The 27,318-nt window shown below is 43.3% G+C and overlaps 1 pseudogene; it reads left to right on the plus strand.

Annotated features, from left to right (window-relative positions):
• LOC145402722 (uncharacterized) overlaps positions 1-22,486 on the plus strand; it is a 123,667-nt pseudogene extending 101,181 nt beyond the window's left edge.
• The last annotated feature ends 4,832 nt before the right edge of the window (positions 22,487-27,318 follow it).

Raw genomic sequence — 27,318 nt, forward strand, 5'->3', positions numbered from 1 at the left:
CATTGTCCCTCACTCTTGTCTTCTTTTCTCCTCTTCTTCCACTTTCCTTCCTTTTCCTCTTCCTTCATTTTTCTCGTCTCGTCTACCTCCCCTCCCGTCTTCCTACCTCCATCTTTTTTCTCTTTCCCACCTCCCCTCACTTCCCTCTTAGATCCCCCCTCCCTCCTCCGTCTTCCACCACCACTCTGCTCCTTCTTCCACCCTCTCTCTGTTCCTTCTTCCACCATCTTTCCCCTCCTTGCACCCCCTGTCTCTTCCTGTTCTTTCCTCTGCCCTCCTTCCACCACCACTCCCCTTCTTCTACCCCCTCTCCCCTTCTTCCACTCTCTATTCTCTCCGTCTTCCACCCCTTCTCTTCACTTTCTTCCACCCCGTCTCCCCTCGTTCTTCCACTTGTTCTCATCTCCCTCTTCCACCTCCTCTGCCATCTATTTTCCCCCTCCCCTCTCCTCCCTTATCCACCTCCCTCATTCTTTCTTTTGTCCTTTGTCTTCATCTCTTCCCTCTTTTCTCTATCACCAATATTCCTCGTTTTCTCATTCTTCATCTCTTTTCTGTATCATCTTGCCCTTCCTTTCCTCTCTTTTTTCCTTTCATTCTCAGAGATCTCCCCTTTTGTTACCAGTCCTCTCTCTTTCTCCACACCCCATTTTCTATTTCCTCTCCTGTCTTCCTCATTCTTATTTCACTTCCCCAGATCCTTCCCCCCTCTTCCTCCCTCCCATTTGTACACTCTTCTACCCCCTCCCACTCTGCCTTCATTCTTCAGTCTCCTTCATTCCCTCCTTCATCATGTCTGTTTCTTCTCCTCCTCTTCTTCTCTTTTTACCAACTTTCCCAATCTCTCCTTTTTTTTCATCAATTTCTCCTTTGTTCCTCTTCTCTTCATTCCTTCCCTTCCATCCCTCATTCTGTCTAACATCCTTCTTCCTCCTCTCCTCTTCCTTCCCCAACTTTTCCCTCCAGCATGACCCTCGCCCTTCTTTCAACCGTCTGCCCCCCTTTTATTGCCCCTCCCCCCACCACTGTTATGAAGGCCAGTGCATACTTCATGGAGCTTTGAGGCTTGAGGAGGGTTGTATGGTAGGGCCGGAGATATGAAGGGTGGTGAGGGTGTGGGAAGGGGAGAAGAGATTGGGAGGGAGTACGAGGGGGAAGAGTTTTTTAGGGAAGGGGAGATGGAGTGGAACTGGAGAATATGGAGAGCTTAGAAGGTGTTACAAGAAATGATGAGAAGGTAGGGGAGTGGGGGAGGGGGTGTGGAGGTGAGTGAGAGGTTGGAGAGCGGTGGAGATGTGGGGATGCTAGAGTTGAAGAAGGGGAGGGATTTTGTGGGAGGTGGGGAGGGGTGGATGGGTGTGGAAAAGAAGATGAACCAGTGAAAGTGACTGATGCTGCTGATGGAAGAAAGACTTGGGTAGGTGAAGCAGTGGGTAGGGAGGTGGAGGAGTGTTGGAGAAAAAATATGAGAGAGAGAGAGAGAGAGAGAGAGAGAGAGAGAGAAGAGTATGGGTCTGGGGGAACAATGTTATGGTAGTAATATCCTGAGTTTGGTGGCCAGGTACAACTTTTGAATTACCTACTCTCTCCCCTCCTGCTCGCTTTATTCCTCTCTCTCTCTCTCTCTCTCTCTCTCTTGTTTCCACCTTTTATCATAGATTAATTTCCCGTTTCTTATCCTCCCTTCCACTCTTATTTTTCTATTTCCCTACTTCCTCTTGTTTTTCTCCCCTCTCCTCCTCCTTCCTGCGTTGCCTGCCTTCTCTCCGTTTCCTCATTTCCTCTAATTTTTCCCTGTTTCTCTCAATACCTCATCATTTTTTCATCCTTCCTTTCTTCACCTCTCCGTTTTACTTTCATTCGTTTTTCCCTCGCCTTTTCCCACTTTCCTTAAAGCTTTTTTTTTTTTTCCACCTTCTATTCGTTGCCTTCCCTCTTCATGCTCTCGTCTTCCTCTTTTCCTATCCCTTATCCACCTCCCCCCCTGTCCCCTCCCCACTTCCTCCTTTCTTCTTCCTCCCTCATCCTTTCTTGTCCCTCTTCTCCTCACTTCCTCATTCCTTTCCTATCTCTCCTCTTCCTTTTCCTGTCTTCATCATTTCCTTTTCTTTCCGTCTCCCTTCTATGCCTCCCTCTTCCTCCGTCTCTCTCTTTTATCTACCTTCCATCCTTCTCTTCCTTTTTCTTACCTTCTTTTTCCTTCTTCTCCCTTCTGTCTCCATCTTACCTTACTTCCTTCTCCATCATCCTCATTTCCTTCCTCCATTTCTTTCCCTTCCTTCTCTCCCTTCCCTATCCCTGCATGATTCCAATTCCTAATCTTCCGAACTTTCGATATTCTCTCTCCCCTTCTCTTCCGTGTTCACTTTTTTCTTTGTGTTTCCCCTTCCCTATCCTCTTTGTCTTTTTCCCTCTTCTCTTCACTCCCCCCTCCCCTCCATTTCCTCCTCCCCATCCATTCGTCTCTAATGTTCTCCTTTCCTTCCTTCCCCTTCCTTTTCTCTTCTTCTTTCCTCTCCGCCATCCTTTCCCATACCCCACCATTTCTTCCCTCCCCCTCCACCTCCACTTCCTCTTCCACCTATCTCTCCCGTCCATTTCCTATCCTGCCTATCCACAACACCTCTCCACTTCTTTTTCTTTATTTATTCCTTTCCCTTTCTCCTACGTTTTCTCTCCCTTCCTCCTTTACTTTTCTCTCCGTTTCTACCCGTCCCCTCCGCTAGGTTACCCTCTCCCGTTTGCTCCTTCCCATTTCCATCTTCTCTCCCTTCATCTTCCTCTATCCCTCCCCTTATCCCATTTCCCCATTCCTCTACCCGCTCATTCCCTTTGTTTTCAGTACTACTCATCTCCCCTTCCGTTCTTCCATTCTGTCTCCTTCCCATTTCCTCTTCCACTTATTTGTTCCTCCCATTTCCACACCAGCCCCTCCCTCACTCATCCTCACTCTTCATCCTATTCTGGTCCTATATCTTCACTCCCACTCTCCTTCCTTTCCTCTCCTTCCGTTTGTCTCCTTCATTTCCTCACCACTCGCCTTCCTTGCCCCTCACTCCCCACTCCTTCCATTCCTCCTACCCACTCCTTCCCACTGCCCATCCTGCCCCTGCCCCACACCAGCTCAGCGGTGCATCCTGCCCATACTACACCAACATCCCTGAAACTTTCACCCCGTGTTGCGGCAAATGGCCCCGTGAATGAGTAATGCCCTTGCCCTCTTTCATTTCCCCGCCCTGCATCATTTCCCGCAAGGTCTACGAGAGCCATGGGTGTTGAGTTTGGTATTGGTAGTGTTGGTGGTAGTATTGGCACTGGTGACGATGTGGTAATGTTTTGAAATGATGGCGATGGTGACTCTGATAATGATAACGACGATCAGTATGATGTGGATAGTGGAGAAATGTTGCCCTCGAATTAAAGTGTCTGAAAAGTAATAGAAATTCCGTATATTCCTTTACAGTTTACTCGTCAAAAATGTACAAAAACACACGCATCAGTTTTCCTTCATTTGCGAAAACACTTTGGAATATTCATGTTATTTCCAGGGCACAAGTTGGAATGTCCATTAGTGCTGCCATAACAAATTTATAACATGTATCAATAAAATAGCTTTGGAACTGAGCTGGATGAAAGGACGTGAAAATAAGAGGTTCAGAAATACCCCACGCCCACATGTCAATACACAGACACACACAGTGTATATATATATATATATATATATATATATATATATATATATATATATATATATATATATATATATATATATATATATATATATATACTATCCAATCAAAGCTATTAGAAACAAACGCGGCACATAAGTTCTACCAGGATAAGTGATATAAGGTAAAGGCACGTGGAGATAAAGAAGAAAATCCCTTGGCTTGCAATAATAGCCTAATGTTTATAATACATGTGAACAAATTCGTACAGTATTCAGTTAAATAAAGTTAAACGACAGAGTGAAAATTATAGACGGGAAAATGACATTATAGACGGAAAAATGACATGGAAGTGAAATATAAATTTGGCTGCACAGAAGAACTGGAGGACGAAAATATACTATAAAACTGTGGGAGCGAGACGAGAATGGGAAGCATTACAATCCATGCAGGTCGGTGGCGGCGTGGGGCTGGTGTGGCTGAGTTTATCCTGATTTTAGCTCCTCTTATTTTCTCGTTTTGTCTCTCTCTCTCTCTCTCTCTCTCTCTCTCTCTCTCTCTCTCTCTCTCTCTCTCACACACACACACACACACACAGGAGCTCGCGCACGCGTGTGAAGTGTCCATCCCCACCACCATCCCTGTATTACTAACCCACGTCCATCCTTCATCCCTCTCCCTCTCCCTCCCTCCTTCTCTCTCTTCCCTTGTGTAGTCGTGTGGAAAGTCCATTTATTCGTTTCCTTCTCCAACCATATTTTTCCCTGTACTATATTCCTCTTCCCACTCCAACTGCATTCAGGTAACGGGTATTAAATATAGATAGAAAGATTGATAGATAGATAGATAGATATGGCTTCATTTTTCGTGCGATTATAATTTTCAAAGGATGGCTAGAATTATGGCCGCTGTTATTTCCTTCTGTTATTTGTTTGTTTTATTCTTGTGTCACTCAGCTGGTCTTATTTAACTAGGGACACACATCTTGTACTGAAGGGGTTAATCGAGGTGATATACAACTCCTCAAGTTCGAAAAATCTCACTCAGGCTGGGGAAAAAATCGCTAGAGATAGCGAGATGAAAAATGTCATCGGATTTAAGTGATTAAAGAATGCATGTGTGTATGTATTTATGTATGTATGTACGTATGAATGTATGTATGTATGTATAACTTAATTTACTACGTGATCCCAGTTTAGATCACCACTACATATATGGGCAGCATGACTCTCCCACAAAGTTGAAGTACTTTTGTATTTTTTCTTGCCATCTCCGGATCATTTTATTTGCAGTGTAGGAGATAATGTTCAGTCTGCAGGTGTTGGATACAGCCATCACCAAACCCTTGAATACCAGAAGTCTTACCTCAGTAGTCTGCAGGCAGCAAGAAGGTGACGAATGAGTAGGTCAGTGGAGCGGAAGGTTAAAAAAATATCACCACAATTAGCACCAACGTTAATAACATAAGTTTGGCAATTTATCTTCTGTTTTTGTCATTTAAACATTTAGTCTCTCTCTCTCTCTCTCTCTCTCTCTCTCTCTCTCTCTCTCTCTCTCCCTCTCTCTATATTTGCGTTTCGTTACTTTTTCCTCTGGTGACTCCAATTCTGGCATATATATTGCAGTTTTTAGGACTCACAACAACACTTCAGCTTGTGGAGAGAGAGAGAGAGAGAGAGAGAATTATATAAGTCGTCTTGCTTGACTAAAAAATGTTGGTGAATGGTAAGTTAATAAAATGACATTTACTGTGATTTATGCCGTAAGAAAAAACAATACAGAGAAACTCCTTTTTGTGAATTATCAGTGGGATCAAATGAACAAGCCAGAACGTTGTGTGTGTGTGTGTGTGTGTGTGTGTGTGTGTGTGTGTGTGTGTGTGTGGAGGCGTGCCTACGGTGTCTTGGTATATATCAACTTGTGAAATATAGCCCATAAACATACTGAATTGTAGCTGCAGCTTCATATTCATTTCGTAATATAGTTCATTTTATGTGAGGTCATGGTGAAGTTTGGCAAAAGTTGTTGGCTATTTCGTGAGATTCTGAGATAATTTCTCTCTCTCTCTCTCTCTCTCTCTCTCTCTCTCTCTCTCTCTCTCTCTCTCTCTCTCTCTCTCTCTTTCGTGACGGGGGTATGGAGGTGGAGTCCAAAGGGCTAAGGGTAATTTATCAAGGCTAGGGCAAGTCCTGGTATTTTAATTGAAATAACAGAAGGATCAAAGAGTTTAATTACCCCTCATACCCGTCGCCCATTTTCTCTGGCTTTGTTACTACTACTTACATCCTTTAATGTATTTTAATTACTTCAAATTTCCTACTTTAACATTTTCTTTGTAGGTGTTGGCGCCTGGTAGTGTAGTGGGTTACAGTGATCCAAGAGTTTTCATCCAAGGAGTGGTTGTGGTTTATGTATGTCACTCAGGGGCGTCCACTTTTTACTCAAGCCATAAATGTTTATACTAAATCCTGGCCCGATCCCCTACCCTGCTGGTGGGACCATAAAGGACTGAATGATAAATAGATACTGTATATAGTTACGTAGATGAATTTTAATCGCAGTGGTTCCCGTTTCCTTAATAATTTCCATTATTTTCTTTTCATTACCATGCATTTGTTTTTCTTTATTCCCACATCACAGAGTGAGCAAGGGACAGTTTTTTTCCAGCTGATGTTGAAAATCATGATGATTTTGGTTTGAACTGAAAGTGTTACCAGCAACCGCTACAGAATATCATTTTAGGACTACCTACTGTATGATTTTGTTACGGAAATTATTGTAGGCCATCTTACTGTATTACTTGTGTTGCTGTCAGCCTTTAACTTAGATGTCATAGAATCCACCTTACTGTACTTCTTGGGTTTGCTGTCAGCCTCAGACTTAGATGTCATAGAATCTCCTCCTACGCCGTTTTGCTGGGCTTGTTTGTCTGTTTATGTTCTTTTCACTCTTCATTCCTCACTGGCATTTTTTATGCCATTATTTTCATGTTTTCTTCTTTTTTTTTCAGTATTTTCTGTGTGTCTGTTTTATAGTTTTTCTGACTACATATTCTCGAATCATCAGTTTCCTTCTTTTCTTCCATTCCTTCCTTCTTTCCTTTCTCTCCTCACTAGCATTCAGTTTCCCTTATTCATATTTATAGTTTTCGTAATTTAATCGTTATTTCCCTTTCACTTGCCAACATCTTTTCTATCCTCCACGCATGTTTTACTTTTTTTGCTTTCTTTCTCTTTTCAGGCCTCCGTTTTCTGTGTTCCTTACTTCACGTAATTTTCTTCTGTGTTTTCTTTTTATCCCTGCAAAACTTTTCTGTGTCCTCATTTCACCTTCCTTTATGTGCGCTTTCGGCTCGTCTATGTATTTCCACCTTTTTCCCGTCGTCAATACTTTCGTCATGCCTACTATATTGCAATTTATATTTGGTGTGTTGCGGGCACGGCTCAGTCAACGTTACCAGTGTCTACTTTTTGCATTATCTTCTGCTTCCCATAACCGATACTGTCTGTGTTTATTCGTCTGTTCATTGCATAGTTGACTAGAAATTCCACGATGCAGCCAAAATACATAAGTCTCTCACACTAGGAAACCAAGCCGTCCCCGCAACACACAAGAATCGGCATGAGTGATACATGGAAATACCTCCTCCTTTCCCATCATACGAGCCCACCGTTTTTGCTGTTCCTTGCTTTTCTACATTTATTATTCTGTGCTACGTTAATAATTTCGTTTCCTCTTTCCTCCTTTCATTCACCTTTTATTTCAACTGTCTTTTTTCTGCTAGTTTGTCTTCCACCTGTCTGTATTCCCTCTTCAATTTCCCGTCTTCTTTATCAATAGTTCGCCGTTTCCTGTTCTCTAACTCTTCTTTTTGTAGCTTTTTCTTTCACTTTCTCTCCATTTTTTTCGTTCTTTCTTTTGCCCACTTTTCTGTTCCCTGTTTGACTTATACGTTTTCTCTTTCGTTTTCCATTTTCAATTTTCCCTGTTCACAGTTTTTGTGTCCTATTCAGTTTTTCACGTTTCTGTCTGTCTGTCTGTCTGTCTGTCTGTCTCTCTTTCTCTCTCTCTCTCTCTCTCTCTCTCTCTCTTACACACACACACACACGCACATACACACACACACACACACATACACACACACACACACACACACACACACACACACACACACACGAAAAAAAGGAAAAAAATAAACCTGAGCCTCCATCAAACGCTGCTGACTTTTTCGCCAAAGCAAACTTGCGTGATTGATGTGATTGTGGTGTGTTTGTTTTTGTGCCGCTGTTTGTGTGTGTTTCTGTCCATGTTTTGGTGTCGTGTGCCTCTACTTGTGCTTGTTTTTGCTTGATTTTACATGTAGCGATATCTTGTGCATGTGTTTTAGGCAGTTTGTTGTGTGTGTGTTTTGTGCTTTTGGTGTGCTGGTGTTTGGGTTTGTGCTCTTCTTTTTCCTGGGTTTGTGCTCTTCTTTTTCCTGGGTTTGTGCTCCTCATTTTTCTGGGTTTAACTTTTTCCTTCCGTGAGTGTATGTGTACTTGTGTGTTTTTAAAAGTACTGTTCTGTATACTCTTCCTTTGTTATTCTGTTCTTTTTCGTGTGGGCTGTGTGTGAGGGGGCGTGGGTGTGTTTTTTGCTCGAGATGCATGTGTGGTTATTTATGTGCTGCTGTTTGTTTATGTGCTGCTGTTTGTTTGTGCTGCTGTTTGTGTGTTTATTTATGTTCTGCTGTTTGTGTGTTTTTTCATGTGCTGCTGTTTATGTATTTGTGGTCTTGCTTTGACCTTGTGGGCTTGTACTGGTAACGGACTTTGCTTATTATTTTGTTCTTATTCTGAGCCTTTTACGGTATACCTATATTAATACTAATATGTGTGTGCGTTTTTGTCCTTATTTGAATGGGTTTATCTGTCGTCTTGTGTTTGTTGTTCGTGTTTGCTATGGGTGTTTTTGCTTCTCTCCCTCGCTGTCTCATATATATATATATATATATATATATATATATATATATATATATATATATATATATATATATATATATATATATATATATATATATATTCGTTTCTGCCCGATTTTAGTTTCATTTTGTGTGTGTGTGTGTGTGTGTGTGTGTGTGTGTGTGTGTGTGTGTGGTATGTGTGTGTGGTATGTGTGTGTGTGTGGTATGTGTGTGTGGTATGTGTGTGTGTGTGTGTGTGTGTATGTGTGTGTGTGTGTGTGTGTGTCTGAGAGAGAGAGAGAGAGAGAGAGAGAGAGAGAGAGAGAGAGAGAGAGAGAGAGAGATTTGAGTTTGGGAGAGGGGGTCGCAGAAAACCATGAGGTAGCAAATGAAGAAACAAAATAGGGAAATTTTTAAAAGAATATATTGGAAATCATAAAAAGAAAATAAAGGCAAAGAAGGAAATGGAGGAGGATGACGATGGCAAGTTAATTGGACAGATAAGAGAGACGAAAGGGGATGGTAAAGAAGAGATGAGACGGACAGCGAGGAGTGCAGAGTACTAGAACAGCTCTTGATCTTTGGTGGTATTCAATGGCTCAGATGGGATGAAAATTGGCGAGAAGAGGGGAGAGGAGAGTCGAAAGGACGAAGCGAATAGAGGAGGTGACGGGAGGGTGGGGAGGAGGATAGGAAATGAGAGGAGACAGAAGGAAAGGCATGGAGAGCGAAGGAAAAGAAAATAGAGGAGAAGATAGGAGGAAATATCAAGATGGAAGGAGCAAGGAGACGAGGAGGAGAAAGACAGGCGAGGGAATGGCAGAGGAGGAGAGAGGAAGAGACGGGATAATGGGAGAGAGATGAGAATATGGAAATTAAATGAGAGATGAGATGGGAGAAGGGAGGAGAGATGAGGATATGGGAGAAGGGAGGGGAGATAAAGGTATAAGAAAAGTGAGGAGAAATGAGGCTGAAAGGAGAGAAGAGGAAGTGGGAGACCGGAAGAGAGATGAGAAGTATGGAGGCGAAAGGAGGAAAGAAGGAGTAGCGAGGAGGCAACGAGGGAAGAGAGGAAGTGATGTGGGAAGGGATTGATGATGAGGAGAAAGAAGGGAAGAGAAGAGAGGAGAAAAGTGTGTAGCTGAAAGGAAGGGATACGAGAGAAGAGCAGACAAAGCAAGAGAGAGGATGGGTTAGGAAAGGGACAAGAGGAATGCAGAAGTACATGTAGGAAAAGAGACTACGAAAAAATAAAGAGAAGAGGAAGAGGAGAGACTACAGAATATTTGGCCAAGAAAGAGAAAGGATGGAAGAGGAAGTCAACAGAAAGATCATAAAAGAAGACATAAAAGATGAGGAGGAATGAAAAGAAAACATAAGGATAAAAATATAATGGGTTTAAGAAAAGGGAGACTCTGGTGAGAAAATGTAAGAGACAGTAATGAAACATATTAATGAATGACACAAAGAGAGAAAAGGAGAAAAAAAAAGAAGGACAAAATATCCCACTTCCACACACTTCACACGCTCGCAAGTCACGCTACCCCAAACGCTCCCATACACATTCATCCACACACTGCCCCCCCCCCCAATACACACACACATCCCACACAAACACCTTTATCTCCATGTATTTTCGCTGGTACACCCTTCATACTTATGTACCGAGTTCTATCTCCAGCACGTTTCCAATACCCCAGTACCCCCACACTCCCACACCCACATCACACCATACCAGACACTCGCACCCCTCCCTAAACACCCTACTGTCGACCCTCACATTGACGCATACACACCTGCTATGATTCATAACCTCCCCCCACACACATACACTACCCACCCTACTTTCTTGCCATGCTTCCTACACACCCCACACACATACACGAGGCACACCTTACTACCCTTCCCCTTTTTCCTCACACACACTGGTACCTACCATACACATTCATACATTCACACATATACCCGACACATCCTTTACACACCTTCGCACAACCCCACCCCTCCCTACACACACATTTGTACACTCTTAACGCTGCTACTGTATACCTTTTGTATTAGCCACACTAACACCCGCATACACCCGCACAAAACCCTTTCATACACAGTCGTGAATGTACATCAGTATATATTTATCCATGGCTGTGTTCTCATACTCGTACACCTCACAATTTCTCTGATATTCATGACACCTCTGATACCCTGCCCACCTCTACACTTCCTCCACATTCACCCCAACACATTTCATCTTACTTAACACAATACTCTATCACCCACTTCGCTCCACACTTCCCACCTCACCTCACCACCCACATTCCCGTCACCCTCTCCTCCACGCCCTAACCTTACTCGCCACCCCTTCCCCCTCATCTCAGTTTCCTTTGCCCTCGCAGCGCACCCCCCCCCCCTTCACTCCAATACCCCACACCCTCCCTCCCCCACTTCAGCTGTGAGGTATGATGTAATGAACAGTATTTTATTGTTCAAATATGAATGGCAGGTGGACGGAGCCTGTCAGACCTGTTGGTAATGTTGGTAGGTGGTGGCAGTGATGGTGGTAGTCATGATGGTAGTTTGGCTTGTGATGATGGTAATGTTGGTAGTGATGGTGGTAGTCGGGCTTGTGACGGCCGTGGAAGTGGTGATAATGGGAGCTATGATGGTGGCAGTGGGGTCTGTGATGGTGATAGTAATGGCGGTGGTAGCGGGAATGGTGGTGGTGGTGATGGTGGTAGTTGTAGGGCTTGAGGTGGTGACAGTAGTGATAGTGGCCTTACTGGTGACTGTTACAGTGTTAGTGATGGTGGTATTAGTGGTAGCGGTGGTATTGTGGTAGTTGATGTGGGAGTTGTAGTGATGATGGTCATGGTGTTGGTAAAGGTCATGGTAAAAGTGAGTAGGGGGTAGCTGATAGTGGCGATAGTAATATTGATGATAGGGGGGTAGTTGGTAGTGCTGATAGTAATGGTGATGGGAAGGGGATAGTTGTGGCTGTGATGGTTTTATGGTTTTTGCGACAGTAATGGAGCCGGTGGTAGGAATGGTGGGATACAATGGTATGGTAATTCTGATGTAAGGGTATTGATCGATATATAATGCAGCTGATGTGATGGTGATACTATACTAGTTTTCCTCATTAATATTTATATATAGTATATCTAGGCCCAACAGTACTCCATCGTGCCACACACCTTCACGTCACCTCTTAGGCGCTAATGCCCACCGTCCATATTGAATACATGTTACGGCTGTCTTATTCAGGACTGGTGTGATGGTATTAGCAGGGGTGTTTTATGACATGTCGATGGGTTTTGTGGAAGGCCAGTGAAGTCTGTTTTAACGGAAATCGAACTATCCTGTTGTTCCCCTCCCCCAGCCTGGGATCGAACTCGCGTCCTTTCAGACAGCTGATAATTTCTTTTCCTACGTGTATCGGAAAGTGGACAGCGATAAAAGTTATGTGAAAGTAATGTTTTCTGCCTTGCTCTGGTGGTGGTGGTAATGGTGATGTTATTGGTACTATTAGTGGTGATGGCTGCACATACACAGAGAATAACAACTACATGGTAAATGGGTAGTAGCAGACGGGTCGCTCACAAAAAGCATAACATTTATTGCAAATACTGTTATAAATTACACAGTAAGAAAAATTCATGACAGGGAACTGGCAAAAAGCTGGACCAAACCAATATTGAGGGCGAAGAACGAGGTAATGGTACGGGCGGGGACAAAAGTGCAGCTAACATTTCACCTGTTCTGCTTTCACTTTTCTCCGCTAATTAATGTTTCACCTGTTCTGTTTCCACTTTTCTCCGCTGACTAATATTTCACCTCTTCTGCTTCTCACTATTCATTGCTAACTAGTACAGTATTCCCAGCATGAGATGGACTTGTTTAGTTTCTCTGTTCATAAATGATGTCCATTGCTATAATGCGTCAGGAATGAAAGTGACGGACGTGTTCAGAGTTTGAAGTAGGCACATTAAAACAGTAGGCGAAATTTTGTCCCTGACTGTCCCTTTGTGCTTCCAGTGCAGTGCCAGTGTTATTACGTTGGTTGTAATTATTGTAGCAAATTATTTGTGAGTGGCCTTGGTACTATTACAATAACTGATAAACATGACAGGAAATTGGAGTGAACATGAAATACAGAGTTGCCCATTGTCCTGCTAATGCCCTCAACACCCGTAATTACGTCCAACAGGTGTGTGCGTAGGTGGCAGCCAGAACCCAGTATGCAAGGTGAAGGCTGAAGCACCACCAGCATCACTGCAGTAGTATCCAGCTTTTGTCCCCAGCTGTACAGTGACATGCCACACACATTTCCTCCAGTATCACAGTTGCCCTATATAAACATCCTACCTATAATCTTATGTTTTTCACCTTCATTTGTAACAAAATTCCTTGGTATTCTTTGTTTATATTGTCATTGAACAAGACTTCTTAACACTCACTGGTTCATATAACTGCTTTTAGCTGAATCGTCTGGCTTTAGCTGGAATAAATAATAGATTTGTCGGGATTGTAAAAGCCTGAATGTATTCCAGACTCTTATATTTTACAACAGTGTCTGGTTTTATCTGGAATAAAAATGAAGAGTTGTCCCTCACCAAGATGTAGTTAAATGAGCTTCTCTTTCTTTAGCTTATATCTTGGCTGTCAGTGTATCACTTGTAACTCAATGTCCTCCTTTTGTCCTGTTGTGGGCATGAGCATCCACACCCACATGCTGGCCCCTGTTGTGGTACTGTAGTCATGTCCTCGCTTTTGGCACGAATGCTTTTACGACCGAGGATCTCAGGTTTTGTGTCCCTGTTTGCCGCATTTTTATTATGTAAGTGGATACTTAAGCGGAGATTTGACATTTTTCGTTTCCAAGGTAAACTTGCTGGAATACGGGAATGCAGTACATTGTTGTTGTTGCTGTTGTACTTTATGTTAATATTCACTCTTTTGGGAAGTGATCTTGATAGTATTCTTGTACCGTAATGGGAAGGATGTAGATCTAAACTACTGTCGGTCTGGCTGCTGAGTTTCAGGAAATAAACCATATAAAACGGAAATATCTACCAAAATTAATTGAACTAACCCTTGTACATGTATTGCTTGGAATACGAATCAAAAGACTGACTACCTTCACTTACTGAATAGTAATATTTTGTATGCCCTATAAGGTATTTACTTAAAGGTCTCCCCGGGAAGTCTGTTATGCTGGAGGGAATCGGATATAAAACGAGACTGAAACAGGATAAATTAGTTTTGACAAGTAATTGATGCGAACCTTGGTAGTAGTATTAATGGCACATGGATCAGTGAAAGCCAAGATAAAATTCTTAAAGTATGCCCCCATCAGTCAGGTGACGTATTTTATCGGTTTATTCTGGCTGCCTCAACACAGTTATATTAAGCTTGGTGAAGGGCCTTTGGTGGCGAAGGAGATGAAGCCTAACCCCCTGTTTGAAGGGCCTTCTCTAACCTGACTAAAATCGGATTAAGTTAACAAGAGTGAAAGAAAAAAATTAAATTATGGAGCTGAAGGAGTTAATATTTTGACACAGTCCACTGGAACAAAAATAGGATGGACGTGACTGCCTTTGTTATTACTCTGAGGTCGTGAGGTATTGGTGAGACCACGTAAGCCAGTTAATAGTTTGGTGGCAGTATTTTTGAGACAGTGGCAGTGGTGGCGACGTTGGTGGGTTGTGAAGTTTTCTTGTGGTGATTTGGGGTCGTCCGTGGAGAGAAGTCTTGAGAGTCTGGTCATAAACCGTCTTTAGCGTGAGTTTTGTATAAGAATTATTGTTTATACTGTATTCTTCTCTTCACTCATATAGTTATCGAATACTTCGCAACCCAACCAGACTAAATATTTATTAGGAATATATGACCAATCACAACCATTTCAGTTATTTGCTGCTTTGAGAACGTATTTATTTTAAGAAATTGTTAAGATCTTTTATGAATGCGACTCCTGGGTTGACTTCAGCAAATGTCCTCTGATGAGTTGCCGTCTTCCTCCATGTTTTATACAGCGGCATAAGGCTTGGTGATGTCTGAGTTTTATTCCTCAAAATTGTTGTCTTGTTTGTTTTTTCAGCCTGACTCTTCGCTTGTGCTTGTGTTTGTGAAAGTATGAAGTTCTGTTGCAGTACCAAATGTATATTCTGGGACTAAAGTTAGTGCACTAATCCACTGCGTCTACGTCAGACTTGGGGCATGTGCCGTCGCTGTCTTCCCTGACACATCGTATCAAGGAGCATCATGTGTGTCCAGAGAAACATCTCAGCCTTGGAGCATTATTCAGCAGAGGAAAGCAAAGAAGCAGAGAAGTTGAAGTATTAGGCGAACTTTTGCCCCCTACCGTACGGGTGTAAATGTCACCGATTATCTTAATGTTGATTTTTTGTCTCCGTTTGAGAATTCCAATGTAGATTTCCCCCAGGTATGCTTGCTGTTTTGTATATAAATTATATAACTTAAGCTGAATAAAGTCATCTGGCAGTAGCAATAACACCCCTCCCCCTCCCCCACACACACGTTACGGGACATAAAGTGCACAACAAGAGCAGTTCAGCACTGTAGGTAGTTGCAGAATGACCGGTTTTGTAAGAACAGATTCTGATCGAGGATGAATTACCAGGATTTTAAGGCAAGAGTGATTGACAATAATGTGATGACCAACACGAACGCTGTCATTCACTAGGCAAGGCAGTGGCTGTAGTGGTGAGCGCGGAAGAGTTGTTAGTGTCCGAGTGTCCTACTTACCTTCATAGCTTTCCCGGTGCACCTGTAATAAATGGTTTTATTGGCACAGTGTCACGGTGATGAACGTACCTCTCACCATTTTAATCTAGTCTTATATCCATCCCTGCGTTTTTATGTTCAAGACATCATTGCATAGGTTTGTTTCTTTACAAATCCTATGAAAAAAAAAAATGTTGAAAAACTACCATAATTCATTTTTGTTCCTGCCTTTTTATAACTGACAGAAATTAAGTACAGTATTACATTTTTTCTTTTTGTACAGTTAGGGATGATAGTTCGCGTAGTATTTCACCACTTTTACTTGTCACTTTCCTCTGTTGGCTACTAACTAGAAGCTGAGAGAGGCTTTGTATTATTTCCTACCCACTGATGATTTTCCATGATATAAAACGTCACAGAGGAGAGTTACGAACATACCCTAAGTGTAAGATAAACGCAAGTGTGCAAACCATTGTTTTTGACTATACAGTACTTATTTCATACCAAGTTCATTGCCTGTAAAACGGACTGAACGTGGGTTAGTGTGGCAGCTGCCGTTCACAGTGGGTACTTGTCAGGGCGTACTGTGCGTTGTGTGTGCCAGGACTGCTCTTCGTTACCGCTATCGCACCTGCTGCATGATGATGTGGACGGTGGGATGGCCTTGCTACTGGTCTTTACCCACCGTTGGCCGCGGAATGATACTATAGCGTTTTGTTTTGTCTGAAATGTAGGTTGTTTCTGATCAGTTAAAAACAAGGGGTGTCTCTTAAACCACCACCATCATCACCACCACAAGCACCTAAGTTGCCACTCTCCATCATCCTTGCCACTGTGTTCCGCTCACTCTCATGTTCACCTACTCTCTCTTGTGTAAACACTCCTTCTCTACTTATTCTCCTTCTCAACTTGCTCTCTGTTCACATGCTGTCTTTCTCCATATACTATCTTGCTCCACCTGCTGTCATGCTGCACTCACAGTCATGTTTTACCGTCACCGCCATGCTTGACCTAATCTCCACCTCTCTTTCTGCCAACTCCCTCAACTTCATCTCTCTCTTCACCTGTTCTCCTCCACTCAGTCACGCTCCACCCACTCACTGTTAGGCTTCATCTACAATTGATTCCACCTCATCTCTTTCTCCACCTACTTTAATCCACCTGTCTTTTTTCTCCACCTCTCCACCACCATGTCACGCTTCACCACCACCACCACCACCACCACCACCTCATCCTTCAATACCCTCATCACGCGTCCATCACTTCAATTAAATTTTACCAACAAAGCCCTGCACTAAGAAACATTTTATACCGCCTTCCCCCAGACCTTCCTTTGTTTTTCTTTCTTCCCACTGTCTGTCTGTCTGTCTGTCTGTCTCTGTCTCTGTCTCTCTCTCTCTCTGTCTCTGTCTCTCTCTCTCTCTCTCTCTCTGTCTGTCTGTCTGTCTCTCTCTCTCTCTCTCTCTCTCTCTCTCTCTCTCTCTCTCTCCTTACCTCCTTCTGCCTCGTTTCTCTTCCCTCTTCAGTCCTTTCTTGTCTCTCTCCTCCCCTCTTTTGCCCTCTCCCTTGCCTCTTTCGATATTCCATACCTTTCCCCTTCCTCCTTTCCTCCTTCAGACCTAAATAATGTTACCCTTGCCATTTCTTTAGCCTTTAGCCTTCCAGCTTTGCTCTTCTCACCCCACCCCCTCCCAATTTCTTCACTCCCCGCCTCGCCTCCCCTCTTATCTTAACCCTTCCCCTCTCCTCTCTCCTTCCCTTCACAGGAGTACCAAAGAAAGGAAACTGCAAGAGAGTATTGTAGGCCTAACTGGTTCCTTTGAGGTCATTTGTTATAAGGTAAATTATGAAGGAATTATCTGTGCCATGTGTTTAAAACGGATAACAAAGCAGGAAGGCCCCTAATCTCTCCCTTCCCCTTTCCCAAACTTCGTCCTTCCCTTGTTTCTCAATCTTCTGTAACCCTACACTCTTCTTTCCATTCCTCTCTGCCCTTCCCTTCCTCCTCCTCCCTTCTTTTTCCCTCTCCATCCCTGTATCCACGCCACTATCTCTCCACTTACTCCCCTTTCTTTCTCACCATCCGCTTCTTTCCTCCTTCCTCTCCCCCATTCAATCTTTTATCGCTTTTTCCATCGTTCTTCTTTCCGTCCCATTCCCTTTCCTTTTTTTCTCTTCCTGTCCATTACTTTCTTCATTTTTGCCTCATTCTCCTCCCCTCGCGTTGTTCTTCCACCGTGTACTTTTTTATTTTTTTTTCCCACTCTCTCCCCTACCCTTCTCTTTTTCTCCTTGCTTTTTTTTTTTTTTTTTTTCCAGAAGTTTCATCCCTTCCCTCCCTCTCCCATTCCACTTTTTTTTTTCTTCCTTCCTCCTGTCTCTGTTTTCCTTCCAACCATTTTTCCTTTTCCTTCCATTCCTTCCTTCCTATTTTTTGTCAATATTTACTTACCCTGGCTCTTCTTTTCCATGCCAGTCATTATTTTTCCTATTATTCTTCTTCTCTTCTCCCCCATTCTCTTCTTTCCAGCTGCTTCCATGCTTTATTGTTGCCATTTTGCTTCTTTTTTCCCCTTCCATCGCACTCATCTTGGTTTCACCCTCCTCCTCCCTCTTATTTCCTTCCTCACAGTCCTCCTCTTCCTTTCCTTCCCTTCCCTACCATTGGCCCTCCTTCCCTCCACTTCCCTTCCCGCTACCTTCCACGCTCGCCGTCCACCACTCCCCTCCTCCTCCCCCCCCCATTGCTCCCCGTTATTTCTCTGCTACATCCATATTCTTCCCTGGTCACGGCATTCCCTCTTTGTCATCGCCTACCCATCATTTACCCATATCTTTGTCCCACATTCTCCATTTTACTGTCTCACCTCAGTATTATCTATCTTGCCATCTCCTCTCCTTATCGGATTCTCTCATCCTACCCACCATTTATCTGTACCTTTCTCCTTAATTCTCACCTTTATATTTTCTCCCCGTTCATATATACATCTCACTATCTCCCTTCCTCCTTATCGCATTATCTCCTTCCCACCACTCCTCCCCATTCTCCTTTATATTGTTATACCCGTTTATATCCACCCTACCATCATGGTGGAGCTGCTGGTTCACTGGTTAGCACACCCAGCTGGCAACAGGCAGGACCAGAGATCGATTCACGGGCCGGTCAGACTGGCGGACTCAGTTTGTCTATCCTTGTCCTTGTTAACCCTCTCTCTCTCTCTCTCTCTCTCTCTGTCTTTGTGTGTGTGTGTGTGTGTGTGTGTGTGTGTGTGTGTGTTTGATGTTTTCATGTTTTTGGTTGAACCAGAAACTTATTTCAAACCACACATACTACACACTATTCGCCCAGAGCTGTTTTCCATTTTTAAGTTCTGGTGAAAACCCTAAACTAGTACTATGTTCTTCTCCAGCATATTGTCACCATCAGTTGTCCGACGCATATCTGCTGACCGTCGCGATAGAAGATGTTGCGTGAAAAATAAATATATGGGATGAATAACTCGAGGGTGACGAATAGGACAGCGAAAATTGGTCTATTCGAGGAGAATTGTTGCCGAATTTTGCTCGTGTTGGTACCTTCACTGAGATTTAGTTTTCATTTTGGGGTCCTAAGGATATTTGTATATTTTTCTTATTACGATCCACTCAGTATTCTTTTAAAAGTTCTGCAGATAAACAGAAACGCATACGGACGGACAAACAAACAAACTAACGAAGGGGACAATATTAATGTCTCTTCTTTGGTAGCCAGTGTCTGATAAAGATCTCAACCCCCTGTCAGCCTAGTGGGTGGCCAAGTGTAGTCAGATTTCAGGGTTGATGTGACTATTAACCAAGTAGAAACAGTCCCATCGCACAACTATTTTCGAATTGCAGATAATCACGACTTCGTATTCAAGATGTGAGAGTGACCCAGTTTCATCAGATAAAAACAAACTGACTAATATCGTTGGTTCACTCCACTCAGTCATTCCGAAACACAACAATTAACATCCACCCAAAGAACATTATACCACATCACGATACAAGAGGACATCTCACAGGATATACTGTGTACAGCCAAGACATACCTGGACACACACACACACACACACATACACACACACACACACACACACACACACACACACACACACACCATAAAACACTGTGTGTCGGGAAATAGAATTTTCCTTGGACCCTTTACTGCAGCGCAGCTGGGCAATTTAGCTCGTCAGTAACACCCACGTACGAGTGTCCTTCACTTCCTGCAGTACTTTTTTATATGTTTCTCTGCCTCACATACATAAGTGCTTTAGCTTGCTTATCCCGGTGTGTCTTTACTTCATTCCTGCAGCCGCCAGACGCATTCTTTTTTGTGTTCTTGCTATCCCCAGACGACTTTATTCAGTTTATAGTCGAGAATATTTTTCGAATAAAGGTGTTACATACAGAGTGGTCCGTAAACAGCACTTCCTGGCATCTCATGTGTTGCGGGGACGGTGTGGGAGTGGATGTGGCAGTGGCAGGTGAAGAAGAATGACTGATGCAGGATAGACATTGATAACGCTAACTGAGCCGTCCACGAAGCACACAAGAAAACATAAGGTCATATTACTTCACTCATTTTATTACTCAGGCCATACTAGGTTATACGGCATTGCTCAGGTCATACTAGGTCATACAGCATTACTAGTCATACTAGATCATACTAGGCTATACTGCGTTTTCTCAGGGCATATTAGATCATGCTGCATTTCTCAGGTCACACTATATTACACAAATCACAGGTCATGGAAGGCATTCAATACACACTGGGTTAGTTAAAACACACTGGTCAGTTAGAACACACTGGGTCAGGACACACTAGGCCATGCAGAACACACTAGGTCATTTACATCACACAAGGTCATTTAGAACACAGTGAGTCATGCAGAACCATTGAATCATTTTGAAGACACTGGGTTAGTCAAAACACACTGGGTCAGTTAGAACACACAAAGTCATGTAAACACAGTAGGTCATTTGGATCATACTGGGTCATTTAGAGCACACTGGGTCAGTAGAACACACAGGGATAGTGAGAACACACTGGGTCGTTTAGAACACACTGGGCTAGATGGAATACACTAGGAAAGTTAGAAAACACCGGGTCAGATAGAATAAAATGGGTCAGTTAGAACACTGTGTTAATGAGAACACTGTATTAATCACTGTGGCAATTAGGACATACTAGGGTAGTAACAACACACCGGATTAGTGTTCACCACACTGGGTTAATTATAACATACTTGGACACTTATAACACACTGGGTTAATTGGAACATACAGGGACAGTTATAACACACTGGCTTAATTAATACACTGGGTTAGTTAAAACACACTGGGTTATATAAAACACTGGGTCAGAACACGCTGAGTTAATTACTACACACTGAGTTCATTGGAACACATTGGGATAATTTAAAACTGAATGTGTACATTAGGACACTGGGTTAATTAGAACACAGATGGTTAATTAGAACACAGCTTTAATTGGAACACACTGGGTTAAGTAAACCCCACTGGATTAATTAAAGCCCACTGTTTACTTAGAACGGACTGGATTAGAGCACAGCATGTTGATTAGAACCCACTGGGTTAATTAGAACCCATTTTGTTAAATAGAAAACGTTGGGCTAATTAGAACAATGGGTTAATTTGACAGGATTGCGTTAATTAGAACACTAAGTTAATTAGAACGCATTGGGTTAATTAGAATACTCTGATTATTAGGTCTGTTAAACAGTTCAAACACTGGAAAGTTTGGTCATTAACAGTAGGTCAGTCAGAACACTGAGAACACACTATTAGTCACGACATTTTGGACACACAAGACTTTTCCAAAACACATAAGATCACACTAAGACACCTCAGGACACACCCAGTCATCCCAGGACGCTAATGTGTGTAGGACAAGGCATGACATATAAAGCAAGACATACAAGGGAGGGACACACAAAACCTCCACAAACATACTGAATCATTCAAGAACAAACACAGTTACACTAGTTTATCCAGCAACAGCCCAGGTCGTACAAGGCCATACCGAAACACACCTGGTCACACTAGGTCATCCAGAAACAGTGGGTCAAGCTAAATCTCCCCAAAACACACCAGGACACACCAGGTCATCCAGGAACATCCCAGGTCTCACTAGGTCATCCAAACCCATTTCAGGTCACACAAGGTCATCCGGAAACACCCCTGGTCACACTAGATCATACAGAAACACTTCACGTTACAAGGTCATCAAGAAACACCGCAGGTCACACTCTCTCATCCAGAAAGAACGGAGGTCACTTTATATAATTCAGAAACACCCCAGGTCAACTAGGTCATCCAGAAATACCCTAAGTCACACTAGGTCTTCCAAAGACACCCCAGGTCACACTAGATCACCCAGGAACACACCAGGTCACTCTAGGTCATCCAGAAACTCACCAGGTCACACCAGGATACCCCAGGACACTATGGTGGGAAGGACAAAGCAGGACAACCCCCAGAGGCGCCAGGACGGGTCGGTCTTGATTGAAAAACTTGAGACGCCGAGAAACAAATGTTGTGTCTTGATGACTGAAGCTGTGTGTGTGTGTGTGTGTGTGTGTGTGTGTGTGTGTGTGTGTGTGTGTGTGTGTGTGTGTGTGTGTGTGTGTGTGTGTGTGGAGAGAGAGAGACTAGAAAAATAGCATGCGAAGACATTCTCTAACACACTAGATCTCACTGAACAAAGTGAGTCAAACATAACATACTAAGTTCCAACACACTAGATCACGTTGAACAATAGGCCACACTGAACATAATTGGTCACTGAACATTCTAGGTCAAATTAAATATACCGTACTAGATCACCCTGAACACACAAGGTCACACTGTGCACAGTTGGTCACATTAATACACTAAGTTAGTGAACACAAGGTCACACTTAGCACATTAGGTCACATTAATACACATAGTCACACTGAACACACTAGGTTATTGAACAAGTTACAGTAAGTCACTAAACGCACTAGGTTACGCTAATGCCCTAGGTTACAGTGAACACACAAGGTAATAATGACCACGCTAGGTCACACTGGCCACACTAGGTCACATTGAACACAGTAAAAACTAGGTCCTACTGAACGCGTCACACCAGGTCACACTGAGCACTCAGAGTTACAATACAAACTAGGTCATCTGAACGAGGAACACAGTACATTACACTGAACACACTAGGCCACACTGAACACACAAGAGCACTCAGTACATCTGAAGACAATAAGTGCATAAAAGACACACGTACCCAGTACGGACCATTCTACCGCTACACCCTTGTTTTAGAGAGGGGGAGAGAGAGAGAGAGAGAGAGAGAGAGAGAGAGAGAGAGAGAGATTCTGCCGAGATCTGTGTGCGTGTTGTGTTATCGTGTGTATGTGGGTGGGAAGGCGGGTTGGGGGGTTTTCAGAGTACGGCACCAGTATACCGTACTTTAATTCTGCGTGTCAATTTGTGTGTGTGTGTGTGTGTGTGTGTGTGTGTGTGTTCAGTGCGGAACTGAATGTTGGCAGTAAGCTGGGTGCAGAAATGGGGGTTGGCGGTAAGTTGGGGGTGGAGTTGAATGTTCGTGGTACTGTATGTCGAATGGTAAATTTAGTTTTGACGGTACGGTGAATGTAGAACTGAGTGTTGATTGGAGGCCGGTTGGAGCACTAAGTTTTGATCATTTGTTGAGTGTAGATTCAAGTGTTAACGGTAGACTGCATGGAGACTTGTGTGGTGGCTGTAGGCTGAGTGCAGAATTAAATATTGGCGGTATGTTGAGTGTAGACTTGAGTGCTACCAATAACCTGAGTACAGATTTGGTTGTTGACGTTAGGCAGAGTGCAGAGGAAAGTGTTGGACAGAATAAGGGTGATGATATCAGTGCTGAGTGTAGTCACGGTCTGAGGGTAAATTAGCCTTTACTGAATCATGGCAATAGACCACCAACTGGACCCTTGACACATATGACACGGATCCCTAATTGAGATACCTGACAGGCGTACGATCCGAGCACATAACAATACACATGACGCGGGCAGATGCTGACACGTGTGACCAGGGTACACATAACACACACACATGACGCGGGCAGATGCTGACACGCATGACCAAGGTACACATAACACGTACACAGGACGCGGGCAGATGCTGACACGCATGACCAGGGTACATCACACGGACGCATGATAAATATAACACTAATACAGACGATACGGACACATGATATGGATACATAGGACATGAACACAAATTATGATACACAAACGACACATGATTCTTTTGACACTAACGACGATTCTTAACACACTACACGTCACAAACGGTTCATGTGACACTGATAACACTTACTTTTTTTTTTATGTGTCCGACTTTGGGCATAGGCTTCACAGCCTGCTCCCAAGGCCAAGTTGTATTCCTACATACCATACACCTCTCTACATGTCACCACTTCGACGCTAACACCTACCGTCCATATTGAATACATGCTAGGGCTGTCTCATACAGGACTGGTGTATTGGTATTAGCGGGGGTATTTTTACGACATGTCGGCGGGTCTTCTGGTAGATCAGTAAAGTCTATTTTTGTGAAATTCAAATCCTTAAACTGTTCCCTGCCCCAGCGTGCATTTGAACCTGGGTCCGGTAGGACTGCAGGCCACCTCTCTACCGATTGAGCCACCGCCTCCCCCGATACTTACTTGATGACACTTAGTGATGACACTTACTGATGACGCCCACTGGATGACACTTACCAAATACATAACACCTCAAAGGCATCACATGACACTGATGACACAAGTTACGACACTTGATACATGACACCAAACAAGCAACTTATACATGACACCAAACAAGCGACACATATGACACTTGACAACTGTGATACCCCCAAAACAATACTGTAAATATAACATCAGTGGTACACACCGACGCTGGATATGACACCAGGGGCAGCACATGAAACTACTGACACATGCCTGACAACACAACACACATGACACAGCAAGCGACAGTTGATGGCACTGACTCATTCTTGATGGCACAAGACTCATGACACTTGAGGCAATAAATGTGACACTAATGACACATGGCACATATGAAACCTCAGAAGCAACACACGACACTACATGCAACGTATGATACTGATAAGTTACCTGATGATTCTAGACACATGACACCTAACAATGAAGACATGACTGATGACACACTTGACACGAAGCATGGTCCCTCATAAGTGACATATGACACTAAGGACACGTACTTAATACTTGACACATGACACCTAGTAACACGTGGGACTAATGACACATGCTTGACAACATTTGACACATGACACCTCAAAAATGACACATACAACACCTGCCACCAGGTTACGTATTTCAAGTGGAATGCAGTGGGGTGGATGATTTGAAAATGTATATATTTAATGATAATAATTATTTGTTTATAAATTGTGGCTCATTATTTTCCCCTGTATTTGTAATTACTAATAGACATACATACATATAAGTATTAAGTCTCAGCCCACCAAATATTTCATCAGTACTGGGCAACAGTATTCATCACAGTCATATTTCCCTGCCGTTATTTCTTGCATTTTTCAACAGTGATTTGTAATAGTGTTCATATTCTACGGTTTATGTATTGCAAAATTCACTGTGGTTCCGATGCAGCGACTCAGTAATGCGTACTGGCTCCATGATAATGTATGAATATGGCAGCGGCAGCGAGGGAAGGCCAGGCCTGGGTGGAGGCTACGGTTGTCTAAAACCAATTTCAGGGAATGCAGTATTAATACAGGTAAATTTACTGGTAGAGTTGAGCAGAGGGTGTTGCAATGGTTTGGACATATGGAGAGAATGGATAATGAGCGATTGGTGAAAAAGATAACTAGATCTGATGTGAGAGGTGTAAGGCTGAGAGGAAGACCACGAATAGGATGGATGGACAGTGTGAAGAGAGCGCTGGATGCGAGAGGGATGTCTGTTGAGCAAGGAAGAGTGGCTGTGCGTGACAGAAATAAATGGAGAGAAATTGTGAATGAATAATTGATGACGCAGCCCTGAGGGGATATTCTCCCGCATTTGGTCTGATCAGCTAGTCAGGTCAGGTGCGGGTAAGGGGATGGGTCTGTTATGATGTGGCAGGGGTAAACCAGTTCTGCTGTCGGGCCCTGCTGCGGATGTCACTGATTGCATTGCCCAGTTGACCCTTGTGCGGTGTGGTGCGGTGAGGATCTGTCCGTTCTCCCCTTTGGGGCTAAGATGCAAATGAATGTGTTTGAATGGATGAGTAAATGGAGAGTGAGTCGTCCTGTCTCGGCTACCTCCCTTTCCTTGGGGGAAGCAGCCTAGGTATATAGATAGATAGAAATTTATTGGTACTGGACTGTATGTAACATCAGTAGTCTCTGAAAGTCTGGACTGGAATGTGGTAAACATGTTAAGTTCACCGTATCTGTATCTGTATCAATCTATCTATCTATCTATCTATATCTGTATCTATCTATCTATCTATCTATCTATCTATCTATCTATCTATATATATATATATATATATATATATATATATATATATATACATACAGGATACAAATCATCATCATCATCATGACGTTGTGTGTGTGTGTAGGGGGGGGGGCCTGTTGGCATACATAATACATACCAGCTCTTAGTATATATTTTCAGCTTTATCCAGACTCTCGCCCAGTACCTCTGTAATGAACTCTTTCCCTCCACCTCCATCATGGTTAGCGGGCGTCTGGAGGGTACACGGGCCTGGCATAACCCAGATATCGTTATGACAACTAATCGTGCCAGCATCCGATATCAGCCCGATAATCCCTCTCTGTGATACCTGACTCCTGCAGCCCAGCCTCCCACTACCTCCCTCCCCCTCTTCCCCTCTTACTTTGGCTAATTTGCTGTTATTACGAACCCTGTGTGGTGAAGTGCTTAGGTATGGGGGTGAGATTGTTGTGGAGTGGATATGGAAGTTGTGTAGACTGGCTTGGGAAGAGGGAAGGGTTCCAGAGGACTGGAAATCAGGTATAATTGTTCCTTTATACAAAGGAAAAGGGGAGAGAGAAGTATGTGATAACCATAGGGGTATTTGCCTTCTTAGTGTGACTGGTAAAATATATGGTAGAATACTCATTGACAGGGTTAGGCATATGACAGAGGAGCTAGTTGGAGAAGAACAATGGGGACTTTGGAAGGGAAAAAGGTGTGTAGATCAGATATTTGTTCTAAGATGTTTAGTGGAGAAGTATCTAGAGAAGGGAAGGAAGGTGTATGCTGCCTTCATGGACTTGGAGAAAGCTTATGACAGAATAGATAGGCAAGGTATGTGGAAGGTATTAAGAATATATGGAGTGGAGGGGAAATTGTTGAGTGCTGTGAAGAGTATGTACGAGGGAGCTAGGGCTACGGTGCGAGTGGATGGTGAGCTGAGTGAGTTCTTTGATCTCAATGTGGGACTGAAACAGGGTTGTGCGATGTCTCCATGGCTGTTTAATATATACATTGATGAGGTTGTAAAGGAGGTGCAAGGTAGGGCAGTGGATGTGGGGGTGGCTCTAATGAATGAGGGTGAGATTTGGAAGCTTCCGGTGTTGCTGTTTGTTGATGATACAGTATTGTTGAGTGAAGATGAATGGGAGTTGCAAGGTTTGGTGGATGAATTTGGGACAGTGTGTAGGAAGAGGAATCTGAAAGTTAATGTAAACAAAAGTAAAGTTATGGTGTTTGAGAGAAATGAAGTCACAGAGTGTGCAGTGAGGTTGGATGGTGAGGATATGGAGAATGTGAGTGCATTCAAGTACTTGGGTAGTGTGATGAGTAAGGATGGAACTTTGGGGGATGAAGTGCGTGAAAGGGTACAGCAGGGAAGGAAGGTTGTTGATACACTGAAAGCAGTGATG

Source organism: Coenobita brevimanus, chromosome 58, assembly GCF_032717465.1.
Source record: "Coenobita brevimanus isolate Jiangsu-jjx chromosome 58, ASM3271746v2, whole genome shotgun sequence".
Taxonomy (NCBI): domain Eukaryota; kingdom Metazoa; phylum Arthropoda; class Malacostraca; order Decapoda; family Coenobitidae; genus Coenobita; species Coenobita brevimanus.